Source organism: Gossypium arboreum, chromosome 3 (genome assembly GCF_025698485.1).
Source record: "Gossypium arboreum isolate Shixiya-1 chromosome 3, ASM2569848v2, whole genome shotgun sequence".
Taxonomy (NCBI): domain Eukaryota; kingdom Viridiplantae; phylum Streptophyta; class Magnoliopsida; order Malvales; family Malvaceae; genus Gossypium; species Gossypium arboreum.
Window position 1 is genome coordinate 24,640,273 of NC_069072.1, and position 14,894 is coordinate 24,655,166.

The 14,894-nt window shown below is 37.2% G+C and overlaps 1 non-coding gene across 1 annotated transcript; it reads left to right on the forward strand.

Moving 5' to 3' along the window:
- The first annotated feature begins 14,584 nt into the window (after positions 1-14,584).
- On the forward strand, positions 14,585-14,691 carry LOC128291290 (small nucleolar RNA R71). Its single transcript, XR_008281066.1, has one exon. It is a non-coding gene; the product is annotated as a small nucleolar RNA R71 (small nucleolar RNA).
- The last annotated feature ends 203 nt before the right edge of the window (positions 14,692-14,894 follow it).

Sequence of the window (14,894 nt, forward strand, 5' to 3'; positions counted from 1 at the left end):
CCTTTCACAAATCTTCAATAGTAACTTGCGAAGCCCAAAAAGCTTCTAACTTTATTTACATCCTTAGGTGATTTCCATTTGACGATAGCAGAAATCTTACTTTGATCGACTCGGATGCTTTCACCCGAAATAATATGACCCAAAAATCCAACTTCCTGAAGCCAAAACTCACTCTTGGTAAACTTAGCATACAGCTGCTTTTCTCGCAAAGTCTGCAACACAATTCTCAAGTGCTTTACATGTTCTGACTCATCTTTGGAATAAATCAAGATGTCATCAATGAACACAACGACAAACTTATCCAAATATGGCCGAAAGATCCTATTCATTAGATCCATGAATACGACTAGTGCATTCGTTAACCCAAACGGTATGACGAGAAATTCATAATGACTGTACCTCGTTCTGAAAGATGTCTTAGGTACATCCGATTCTTTAACTCGCAGGTGATAATAGCCAAACCTCAAATCTATCTTAGAGAACACGGTGGAGTCATCTATCTTTGGTAAAGGATACTTATTCTTGATAGTTACCTTGTTCAGTTGTCGATAGTCGATACATAACCTCATCGATCCATCTTTCATCTTTACAAACAAAACGGGGGCACCCCAAGGTGAAAAAATTGGCCTTACGAATCCTTTATCCGTCAGCTCTTGCAACTATGCCTTCAACTCTTTCAGCTCAGTTGGTGCCATTCTGTATGGAGCAATAGAAATGGGAGCTATCCCTGTCACCATCTCAATACCAAATTCTATTTCCCTCTCAAGAGGTAATCTGGGTAATTCTTCTGAAAATACATCTAGGTACTCACATACTATAGGCACAGACTCAATCTTCAACTCTGTTTCCTTAGTGTTCAATATAATTGTAAGATAGGCTTCATACCATTTTCTCATATATCTCTGAGCAACTATTGCTGTGATCACAACCAGAGGCATATCCAACTCTCTTGAATCAACCCGTATAATCTCACCATCTGGGCATTTCAATTTAATATACTTACTACCACAATTTACAATTACATCATGCAGTGCTAACCAATCCATACCAAGTATTACATCAAATTCATCAAATGGTAACAACATAAGATTAGCTGGAAAACAATGACCCTGAATCATCAAAGGACAATTCTTACAAACTTTATCAACCATGACTGATCTGCTTAGTGGGTTCAACACTGTAATAATAAATTCCGTAGGCTCAATAAGTATCATTCTAGATACCAAGCTCATGCAAATGTATGAATGCGTCGACCCTGGTTCAATTAAAGCAATAACACTTGTATTAAAAAGGGAAAAAGTACCTGTAATAACATCAGGAGCAGAGGCTTCCCCTTGGGCACGTATCGCATACGTTCTTGCCAGAGCTCGAACCTCTAGTTTTGCAGCGTCCTTAGTCACAACTTTACTTCCACTAGCACTTCCAGGGTATCTCGGAGGTCTACCTCGAGGAATAGGAGTACTCGATTTCGGAGTTACATCCACTTCCTTTTCGACTCGTTCCGGGAAGCCTCTGAGAAAGTGATCAAAAGAACCACATCTAAAACATGGGCCACTCTTCATTCGGCACTCTCTGAAATGAAATTTGTTGCAAATATTTTGATCATATACACTCCCCACACTAGTTACCATCGGGGAGGAAGACTTTTGATCTCATCGTTTAGAGCTTCTCGCTCTACCTGAATATCCTACTGACGAAGTGGAGCGTTCATGTGGGCTCCTGGCTTTCTTCATGGAGAATGAGAGTGTTTTACCGCTAGACCTCTTTCTCACAACTCGAGCCTCTCTTTTAGCTTGTTTTCTTTCATTATTAAGTTCTTCGGCCTTCTTGACTTGATCGGCCTTCCTCGAAGCATTTATACATTTCTGATTCCGTTTGGACCCATTTAGTTGCGTACTGACTTAGTCGTACCAACTCTCTCTCGTATTTCGCTACAGTCTTGTTCCCTTGTTTGAGTTCCAGAAACTCCTTTCACTTCGAGTCCAAAAATCGATGGCTAATATATTTATTTTCGAACCTTGCTTGAAAGAAATCCCAAGTAATATTTTCTTTTGGCACTTCCGTGGATACAGTCTTCCACCAATGGTATGCAGTGTCCTTCAAAAGGGACAGAGCACACTTCAAACATTCCTCGATGTGTACGACAAATCATCTAGCACCCGCGTACTATTCTCGAGACAGAATTCAGCTCTTTCAGCGTCATCATCAACTTTCGCTTTGAATTCCTCAGCCGTATACTTTCTAAGCTTATCTATAGGGGCTTTATCGATTCTCACCGGTGCCATACCTTGTGGTACATCCTCATCAGATTGGTTAAGGGGCAGGGGAGGTCTTGGTATATTGGGGTGATTTCATAGATAATCCTCAAACCATTCATCCATCATATCAAATAAGGCAGCCCGGGCCTCTTCTCGGCCTTCTCACATCAGCCTTCTACTACTAGATGTAGGTCACTGTACAAAAGCTGGAGCATGGCTCTCGGCTCCCTTGGACTCAGCTTGTGCTTGATTGGAAGACATTTTCTATATTCAAAACAATTTAAACAATTAGGAGACGTCACACTATCAACATTCAAATAATGGCATGTATGGCGAACTTTAACATCCTCTATAATAGTTGTAACGCCCCGTACCCGTGACCGTTGCCGGAGTCGAACACGAGGTGTTAACGAACTTAATTCATTTACTTACACAGTTCATTTCGAAATTTCCAGGCAAGCTGGCTAACTGCATCACAGCCACTTTAAAAATCATATCTCGAGTTCCAAAACTCAGAAACTGATTCTGTAAATTTTTCCTGAAACTAGACTCATATATCCATCTACAAATTTTTTTCTAGAATTTTTGGTCAGGCCAATTAGTACAGTTTATTAGTTAAAGTCTCCCCTGTTTCAGGGTTTGACTACTCTAACCTTCATGCATTACGACTTAGATATCTCCCTGTATAGAGCTTCAATACTTATTCCGTTTGTTTCTAATGAAACTAGACTCAAAAATGAATCTTTACATATAAAGCACGACTTCTAATTGTCTGTGGTTAATTTATGGTGAATATCCAAAATCAAATTAGGGGATCCAGAAAATGCTCTGGCCCTGTTTCACGAAAACTTAAACATCTCATAAAATACGGCTCATATGGTCGTTTCGTTTCTTTCATATGAAAATAGACTCATCAAGATTCGATTACATAATTTATTCACTATTTAATTCCATTCTTAATATTTTGAATGATTTTTCAAATTCACAACACTGCTGCTGTCAGCATCTATTCTAAGGTAAATTTTACCTATTTCATAATTTTCCATGAATCAATTAGTAAATTGACATACATCATTTTCAAGTATAATCACGATTAGCCATGTAAATGCGTAGCACCAATAGGACCATGATTGGCCATTCCAATGGCTAATCATTACCAACATTTGCACACCACTTAATAACCATATCATAAGACCATATATACAAAATGACCATAATGTTATACTCAAAATATACAAGCCATTTTCGCATGGCTATCTGAATATACATTACCAAAAGATACTTAATTAACAACAAGGGTCAGCCCTATACATGCCATTATCAAAATTCAACTAAAAGAGTACCAAAGGGCTTAGATAGTGTGGACGACTTGACTTTGACACTCCAGAGTCCGATGGTGACGAACAAAATCTATAAAACAGAATTAAAGCAACAGAATAAGCATTTTGATGCTTAGTAAGTTTTAAGTAATGAAATTATTTACAACTAAGGTATAGCGTTCGTATGACTAAATGAACAATTGCATATACGCATATTCCCAAAATCATGTTTACTTCACGCTTCAACCATTATATCCATACACTCAGGATCAAACCTGACTAAAGGCCGGAAGCTTGTTAATCAATTGAGCGAATACTATTTAAAAGAAATCAACCTTTCCAATGCATATACAAAACATACCTTATCGTTTGGATGGATTTATGAGCGTATTAATTGAAGTTATTACAGCAAGATCGCTCATTTCAAACCCAAGTACCTTGAGATTTAGCGGATATAAACTTCGCACAAATGCCTTGGGACTTAGCAGGATATAGTAACTCGCACAAATGCCTTGGGACTTAGCCGGATATAGTAACTAGCACAGATGCCTTCGGGACTTAGCCGGATATAGTAACTAGCACAAATGCCTTGGTACTTAGCAGGATATAGTCACTAGCACAAATGCCTTCGGATCTTAGTCCGGTTATCATCTGAATAATCATGCACATATATCAATAAATCATAACACATTTATATTTCATTTTCATTACTAGAACTCAAACACAAGACACTTATCAACCTTTACCATTTTCGGCTCAATAGCCACATACAAAGAGCATGATTTTGATTGGCTTTGTAACATGATCTCTATACACATTTGGCTACCAGTCATAAGTATAACTAATTACCTCGATATATAATTCAAGTAGAATCATTATATCACCGTTTATTTGTTATGCTTATATGTCATGACTTAATCAAATCATAAACTAAGTTCCATTACTCAAAGACTTACCTCGGATGTTGTCGAACGACTTCAACTGCTATTCGATTACTTTTTCCTTTCCCTTATCAGATCTAGATCCTCTTTGCTCTTGAGCTTAATTTAAAACAATTGAATTCAATTAATTTCAAATCAAATAGGCGATTTAATATAATACATGTATATTATAAGGTTGAGGTACATATGACTTAATGGTTAACTATCAAACACCATACGCATATATATATGTATATATATATATTCTCTAGTCATGCACAACCCAACATCTTACTTAGGCATTAACAACTTTATAGATATATGCATATATATGTTAAGGCCGAATATATATAATTTAACATATTCTACAAATATGGTTATTTATAATGACTAAACACCATTTTATCTCATGTTATACTTATAAGCACATCCATCCAAATACATTCGTACTTAAACATCATTCCGACCTAACACTCATATTACATCTATAAAACTACAAGCCGAATATACCTATACTTACATCACTTAAACATCAACCCTCAATTTCTTTGACAAAGCACATTTCCGAAAATGATAAGGCAATATAACAGCCTTTAATCCAACTTATAATTCACACATATCACATTCCAAGCATTCACTGTGACAGCCCAAAATTGACCCTAGTCGGAATGTGGTTTCGAGACCGCAAAACCGAGGCATAAAAATAATTTAATGCTCATTTTGATGCTTATGATATGTGTTAATTCGTGTGTGACATTTTTGATGTTTGATTTAGAGTTATAAATGTGAATTTCACTAGAAAGGACCTAGTAGAAAACTTTGAAAGTATGATGGGGAAATGTGTGATGTCTAATTAAAGCATGCATGCAAAACAATGGCCTTGCATGTCAAATATCCCTCTTTTATAGGAGGTGGCGGCCATGACAAGGGAGTATGGGCTAAACATGTCATGAAACATGTTTTGTTGGTGCATTAGGGAGAAACAATAAACAAATAAGTATGGGTAATAAAGAAAGAAAAAAAAATGTGTGTGAGTGAACCCCCATTGCCGTGCATTGAAGAAAAGAAAAGAAAAAATTTTGCTCATCCATTTCATTCTCTCTTGACCGAAAATACCAAAGAGGAAGGAAGGAATTTTTGCTTCATGTTTGGTTTGGAAGGGATTAGGAAGAGATTTGGCTATACTTGCATCAAGATTAAGGTATGTTTGAGGTCGTGCCATGAGATTCATGCATGTTTTAGTTGCTAGCTTGATGTTCTTATTAGCCCATGGTTCAAATCTTTGTTATATCATGGGGATGGTATTTGGCCAAGGTGGATTTTGTGTTAATGCCATTGCATGTTAAATATGAAGCTTGCTAATGGTATATGTGATGGTGGATTGATGGCTCTTGGACTTTCTTTTTAGTATTTTTGAGTAAGACATTAAGTTCTTTGCTTAATCATGACCAAAATTATGGTGTTGTGATGTATTCGGTCATGGTATATCCATAAGTATGATTCATGCATGTTGCATGGTAGGTAAGATTTGAGCTTTGGATATGTGTTTATATTTGGATATAAACAACTTGAGATTCGGCCCTTGCACCTACATGAATATATGTTTGCACATGATGTATTGGTATGACATATATACTATTTTAAGGTGTATATTTGCTTGTGATGTTGTTTGGTTATGAAGTAAACGAGAGATGTGTATTGAGCTACAATATGTAATCGTTAGTTAGTAAAATGTATGCTGTTTTTTTTTGTGTAGTATTAAGTGTAAAATTGGCCTCAACATAGACATGCATATTCGGCCAAATGAAGTAGATTGGTGTGCATGTATTCGGTTAGAGGCAACCATATTGAAGCCTTATCTTGGCTTAGATTATTGACTAAATGGGTAATAAGTGAGGATGGTTGCGAATATACAAACATACATATGCATGTGTAATTGAATTATGAATGTTTAGCAAGATGGTTAAACTAGTTGATTTATTGATTAAGCTCAAGGAGTTAAAGAAGGAGAATCAAGCAAGGGAAAGACGAAGGTCATCGAGTAGCCGACTTGGACTATTTTACCCAACACAAGGTAAGTCACTAAGCATATATTTTGTATTGATTTGAATAGACATAATGTCTATATAATTACGCCGAAAGGAATGATGAATTTATATACATGTATGTATGTGGTGATGGAAGTATTGAATGAAAGGAAAAGAGGTGAGATGTATTGAGTTGTTGATTTCGGCACTAAGTGTGCGGGTATAAACATTTGTGATCATGAGAATGGCACTAAGTGTGCGGGTTTAAAACTTGTACAGCACTAAGTGTGCGAGTTTGATCATATAGCACTAAGTGTGTGAGTTGATTATATAGCACTAAGTGTGCGGACTCACTATATGCTTTTGAATCACTATTGACACTGAGTGTGCGACACTATTGAGTTGATCACGGACAGCAGATCGGGTAAGTACCTTGAGTTCATGGCTAATAGGCGCTATGTTTATATTTGGGGTTGAGCTTGGTAAGTTTGAACCTATGTGACAATGTAAATTGAAGTCACGTACATAAGAATTATCGTGGAATGAGTGAAAGGTCATGTAGATGTATGATTGTGACGAAAACAAAAGGGTGTATAGAAATGCTTCAAATATCCTATTGATTAGTATATGGAATGTGAATGTGTAACTTGGTATGTGGTTGAATCGAATGGTCTAAGGAACTATGGTATAGTTCGGTTTGAATGGAGTAATTAGCCTCGTTCCATTTTGTTTCCTTTTGCGATAATGTTATTAATGGTTGGTAGTGCATTGCTTATGACTTACTGAGTTATATACTCATTCGGTGTTTGCTTGTCACTTATTTTAGGTTTCTTGGACTCGACTTTTTGCGTATTCGGGACCGTCATCGAAGTCATCACACCGACTAGCGACTTTTTGGTATCTTCTTCTTAGATGGTCTAAGAGAACATTTCGGCATGTATAGGCTATTATGTTTTGTTTGAACTTGGTATGTAAAATTTTGACTAGCCATGCGAAAATGGCTTATAAATGTTTTGAGCATAATGTTATAATCATTTGGTATGTATATGCTCATTAAGAGGCACGGAAATGTTTGGCAATGACCAGCCATTAGAATGGGCCATCATGATTATATTTTGGACTATATATGAAAAAGGGGTGGTTGAATCATAGAAACTATGTGTTAGAGAAAGTCTACCCTAGAAATAGATGCTGGCAGCAACAGTGATGTGGATGTCAAAAATCACTAAAAATAGTAGGAACGGAATTAAATAGTGAATAAATTATGTAAATGAAGCTTGATGAATCTATATTCATATGGAAGAAACGAAAATGTCATATGAGTTGTATGTTAAGAGATATTTGGGTTTTCATGAAACAGGGCCAGAACGGTTTCTGGATTCCCTGTTTCGACTTTTAAAATTCATTATAAATTAACCTGAGACATTTAGAAATCATGCCATATATGTATAGATTCCTTTTTGAGTCTAGTTTCTATAGAAACAAACGGTATCAGTATTGAAGCCCTTCACAGGGAGTTATTCGAGTTGCAACGAACGAAGGTCAGCATAGTCGGCCCCTGTAACGTGGGAGACTTTAACTAATAAACTGTACTAATTGGCTTGACCAAAAATTCTAGAAAAAAATCTGTAGATGGATATATGAGTCTAGTTTCAGGGAAAAATTATGAAACTCATTTTCTAGTTGTAGAACTCAAGTTATGATTTTTGAAGCGACTAGTACACAGATTGGCAGCTTGTCTGGGAAATTATCAATAAGTGGTTTGAAGTTTGTTAACACCTCGTGTTCGACTCCGGCGACGGTCTCGGGTTAGGGGTGTTAGATTCACTCTATTCTATCACTTAAAGTACAAAAATTACTCAATAACTTCTTAGTTCAAATTTGGCAATTACACCAATTCACTAGATGATTTATTATTATTATTGTTCATTTCTTCAAACTACTTAAAATTACCTTAAACTATCACAATTAACAACCATTTGTAACTTATTCATTAAACATGAAAACAACCATATATCTCTTCCATTTTCTACCATGGCCGAATGCTCAAGACACCACACCATTGAGCAAAGAACTTAATGACTAACTCAAAAATGTTAAAAATCCAAGAATCATCATTGAACTTACCTTAATTTAGCTAACCACCATAGCCGAATTTCTCAAAGCTTTTTCTCTTCTAGTTACGGCAATGAGGAGCAAAGATGGAGAAACTTTGGTTTCTCCTTCCACAAATCAACATTTTTTTATTATCCATATTTTTATTTTTAACATAAAATATTAACATAAAATAATTATAATATGTTTTAGTCCATAACATGGCCGGCCACCATCTAGAATTTGGCTAATTTAACATGCAAGTACAAGCATTTTCTAACATGCATTAATAGGCCACTTTAACATTTGCCTAGCACATTTCTAAATTTTCTCACACAAGTCCTATTTAATAAATTTCGCACCATATACACATAATTTAAGCATGAATTTTTCACACATGCATATTCATATATAATGAGCATCAAACATGACTGTAAATTATTTTTATGACTTGGTTTCGTGGTCCCGAAACCACTTTCCGACTAGGGGTCAATTTAGGGCTGTCACAATAGTCCTAGAACTGACTAAACCGTAGCTCTGATACCATAAAATGTAACACCTCTCACCCATATTCGACGCCAGGATAGGGCTCGAGGCATTACCGGGATTTTACGTTCATAAACATATTAAATCAAGACACTAAGTTGCGGTCTAATTTAAAAATTTTCAAATATGTATTCATTTCCCTTAAATAGGCTTTCGAGACATAAAACATGTCTAGAGACGGTGCAGGAAAAAACCGACAACAGTCGATAAACTTTGGGCACCTTGGAAAATTTTCTTTATCTTAAAGTGTTACACGCCCGTGTAGATGGGCCGTGTGGACTCACACGCCCGTGTCACCTGGGACACGCCCATGCCCTTCAGTCGTGTGCAACACTGACTTATCAACACGGTCGTGGCACATGCCCGTGCTACCTGCCCGTGGGCAACACTGTCTTTTAGACACGGCAAGGACACACGCCCGTGTGGCCTACTCGTATGCATTTTTTATTTAAAATTTTAAGTGCAGGGGTCACACGACCATAGCCTACACCCATGGGATGAAACCGTGTGTGACACACGGCCTAGACACACGCTTGTGTGTCCAACTATATGGACTCTAATCGGCTATTTTCCAAGCCTTTAGTCACCTCTTTCTACTCCTTATAGCTAGTGGTTACCAAATTCGATGGAAAACATGATTATACACTTGTAAATAATCTTGATAAAACTAGTTGTATGGAAACCTCATATCATTGGTTTCATACATGAAAGGTTATTTCCCATTTAGTGTTTATGGGTTTCCATGTCACTTTAATTCATCTGAAATTGGCTTGTTCATGTCACTCATTGCCAATTAGTAACAATCAATCACTTGTAAATAAAACCATGCAAAAATTCATAGTTTATACCCCTCTTCAATTAAGCCAATTTTCATGGCCACATACAAAAAGATAAACATATTTTTACATTCCCTCATTTGGCAAATCAAATAACACATATGAAAGGTTATTTCCCATTTAGTGTTTATGGGTTTCCATGTCACTCAAGAATCCTATACATGCCGTTGAACAAAATAAAAATGTCTTTATACCAAAGCTTGACTAGTTGATAGTGTGTCGACTCTCCAATGGTCTTCCAGTCCTTAGGAGTCCTCGAGCTCTATGAGATAGGGAAAAAGAAAGGGGTAAGCATTTACGCGCTTAGTAAGCTCGAATAACCGAAAAGTAAACTTGCTGAGTAATTAACATACATCCATATTTAAATCATAAAATCATCAATCATGAAATGATTCCCTATCACATGCACTCAATCAATGAGTTAGTCACATAACAAAGCATCATATAATTTATGTAGATGAGCTCATTATCCATCATCTTATTGACATACACCATATTAATCCTATTGAGTTTCTAGGAAATCTCGATGGAATACCCATTAGCCGTCAATTCTTACGAATGATCATTTCGCATATATGCACTCCCGCGAACCTTACATCTTATGGCAGAATTACAACTCCAGGCTAAATTCCCCATATCATGAACTCATAAGGTGATGTCGGGATTACCAGTCCAGGCTAAATTCAAACCCTAATCGAATTACCCGTCCGGGATAAATCCATAATGCAGATATATTCTTCGGGAGGCTCGATCATTCAAGGAACACCCGTCCGGGCTAGATCCTTTTCATAATTGAGATCAACGGATTACCCGTCTAGGCTAAATCCTTACTACAACACATGCAGGATCTCAAATCACATGTAATTACGGGTTACTGTCGAATTCCCTTTGTCAACCTCAACCGAGACACTTTTCACATGTTGCCATCAAATATGCATTTCTATGATATTTCATGCCAATAATAAATTCAATCATCATGCATTCATAAATCATACAATTATGCATTTTAGGGGTTTACTTCAAGTTATCCAAACTTACCTGGCATTTATTTCGGAGTTGTGTTTCAGTTATTCCGAAACCTTGCGTTTACCTTGATCGACCTCCGGAATTTGTTCCTCGGGGTCTATAACAACAAAATTATATCATTAATACCCCACATTATACATCACAAGTCTAATTCTCACCCCCGGTCCAAATGACCGTTTTGCCCCTAACCTTTGATATTTTTACGATTTAGTCCTTAAGCTCGTATATTGAAACATATACAATTTCTACAGTACACAAGCCTAGTCGAACACTTTTCCTTCCTGTGGTAGTCCTCATTTTCCATTATTTTCACACTTCTACCACAGATTTTACAACTTTTGCAAAATGGTCCCTACAAGGGTTTTTCATGAAAATCACCTAGGAAAAGATATTTAACACATATTCATCTTTCATGTTCTTCCATAACCCATCAAAATACAAGTGACTCAGGCATGGTTAAATTTTTAAACATGAACCTTAGCATGAAATATGGGTAGAAATGGAGAGAGCAAGCTACTGGGATTTTAAAAATACAAAGAACACTAAAAATGGGGCTTGGAAGCACTTACTATTGAGCTTGGAAAGCTTGAAAACCCTAGCTATTGTGACAAGAGAATTTCGGCAGCATGGAGAAGAAGAATGGCTGATTTTGGCTTGATTTTTCCCATTTTATTTCATTAAAAAGCCAAATGACCAAAATGCCCTCATGCCATATCTTTAAAATTTCACCCATGCAAGCCCATTTTTGTCCAAAAATTTGGAAATTTGGAAAATTACTCTCCAAGACCTTCTAATTCATAACCCAAAGCAATTTCATACAAATTGCTTCTAGAATTCAAGTTTTGCAATTTATTCAATTTAGTTCCTAATTTCCAATTGAACACCTTACTCAAAGAATTTCTTCATGAAACTTTAACACATGCATATACTCACATTCTAGGCCTCAAAAAATTATAAAATGAATATTTTAATGTCAAATTTTTGGTCTCGAAACCACTATTCTGACTAGACCCTATTTTGAGATGTTACAGTGCTGCCTCCAACGATCTCCAACCCCGAGTCGACCTAACAACACTAAAGAAATTGAGCCGATATCCAATCCCGTGTCACACGGTCGTGTCCTACTTCGTTCGCTTCTCCCATGCCCATGTTTAAATGTGTACGCCCGTGTTGTTTTATCTATCTTGAGCACGGGTGGCAGGCACGGGTGTGTCGCACACTCGTGCTAAATTCTCAGTCTCAACCACAGTTTATAGACACAGGCATGTCGAACGCCCGTGTTGTTTTGACAGGCTCTCCCACGGCCATGTCGCACGGCCGTGGCAACTTATCGCATCTCAAGTTGGGGAAAGATTTTGCCCTATTTCCACACAGTCGTACCTCATGGCCGTGTCTCCTCCCGTGGTGTGAGCACGGCCTAAGGCACGCCCGTGTGCCTGGCCGTGTAGATTAGAAAACCTGTGTTTCAAGGACTTAGTTAGTGGTTAGATGTTAAAAACTAAAATTTTAAAGAAATCAATACTGTTAGTGCTCGGGTTGCCTCCCAAGAAGTGCTTATTTATAGTCTAAGCTCGACTTACCTTTCTTGTTGCGTGGTCATGGTGGTTCGAGGAGTTTATACTCATCATCCCTACTATCAATTTTATCAACATAAGGTTTAAGATGAGTACTATTTACCTTGAACGCGCCAAATTTGGGATGAACTACCTCGACCGTACCGTATAGAAAAATGCTAAGTACCATAAGAGGGATTTCTTCATTTGGTTCAGAAGTGGTAATACAAGGGTCTGTTGCGTCTAATAGCACTTTGTCTACAACCTTAATTGATTTGGGGAAAATTTAGTTTGTCATGGCGTGGTTTTGGTTTATCGTGTGTTCTCTATTTATATGTCCGCCATTCATCTAGCTCCTCGATTTGTAGCCTTCGTTCTTCATAGATAGGTCTTTTGTTGTTGCTTGAACATGGCTCATGTATGTTCTTCGAACCTATTTCCTGCAAAGTAGGTTGCACCACATGATCAGTTTTAGTAGAATGATTTATACAACCACCTTCAATTTTTGATGTGTTACTCGAATTACGAGCTTGAAGGGTGATTGTTTCGTCTCCCACACGAAGTGTGAGTTCACCTGTGCCAACATCAATTATTGTTCTAGTAGTTGCTAAAAAGGGCCTCCCTAAAATTAAAGGAACGTTACTATCCTCTTCTATGTCTAGAACAACGAAATCAACTGGGAATATAATTTGTCAATTTTAACGAGTACATCTTCAATAATACCCCTAGAAAATCTGATTATTTTATCAGCTAATTGAATACTCATCCTAGTTTGTTTCGGTTTCCCAAGACCTAGTTGCTTAAACATTTTGTAAGGCATGGCATTGATACTAGCCCCTAAATCAGCCAAAGCATTATTAACATCTAAGCTTCCACTTAAACAAGGAATCATAAAACTTTTGGATCTTTTAATTTGTTGGCCAGCTTATTCTTTAGTATGGCTAAGCAAATCATATTTAGCTCTACATACAATGCCTCATCCAACTTCCGCTTATTTGTTAAGAGGTCTTTTAAGAATTTGACTGCGTTTGGCATCTGCAAAAATGCTTCAACAAACGGTAAGTTAATATGTAATTTCTTTAATAATTTAAGAAATTGTTCGTCTGTGCGGTCTTTCCTTATCGCATTGGGGTATGGCACACGAGGTTTGTACTCTTTTCTTACCGTTGTTTGTTCACTGTGGTCTACCTGACCTTTGCTTTTACTTACCACGATTCCTTGCCTTAGTTCTAGTTCAGGTTCCACTAACCCTTCCTTGTCTTGGATGGTAATTGTGTTGAGTTGTTCCCTTGGGTTAGATTCAGTGTTACTTAGCAGGCTACCTTGTGGTCGTTCAGATATTAATTTGACGAGCTATCCTATCTGAGTTTCGAGCCCTTGGATCGATGCTTGTTGATTCTTAAGTGTTGTCTCGGTATTCTGAAAATGAGTTTCTGACATCGAGATGAATTTTGTTAGCATCTTCTCAAGGTTTGGCTTTTTCTCTTATTGGTAGGGTGGTTGTTGGAAGCCTGGAGGTGGTGGTCTCTGATTCCCTTGGCCTCCCCATGAAAAATTTGGGTGGTTCCTCTAACCTACATTGTAAGTGTTACTATAAGGATTATTTTGAGATCGAGGATTATTACCCATGTAATTTAACCGCTCGTTCTCCATGTTGTAGCCATAGGATGGGTATTCTGAATTGCTTGATCCACCTCCACTTGCTTCACACTGCATTACTGGGTGTACCTGTAAAGAACCAAGAAAATCGTCAATTTTTGTATTCAAAAGTTCTACCTGATTAGAGAGCATGGTGACTAAATTGATGTTAAAAACTTCGACTATTTTTGTTGGCTTTGTCCTCATGACTTGCCACTGATAATTATTCAGTGACATCTCTTCTATAAATTCATAAGCATCCTCAGGTGTCTTATTATTGATAATTCCACCAGCAGCTGTGTCAATCATCTGTCTAGTCGAAGGATTCAAGCCATTGTGAAATGTTTGAACCTGTAGCCAGAGTGGTAACCCATGGTGAGGGCATCATCTCAGAAGGTCCTTGTATCTCTCCCATGCATCGTAGAGTTTTTCTAAATCCATTTTCACAAAAGAAGAGATATCATTACGTAATTTAGCTGTTTAGCCGGTGAAAAATATTTTAATAAAAACTTTTCGGTCATTTGTTCCCAAGTAGTGATTGACCCTCGTGGTAACGAGTTTAACCACTGTTTAGCTTTGTTCCTCAATGAAAAGGGAAATAACCGAAGACGAATGGCATCATCAGAAACGGCATTGATTTTAAATGTATCATAAAACTCCATAAAATTCACCAAGTG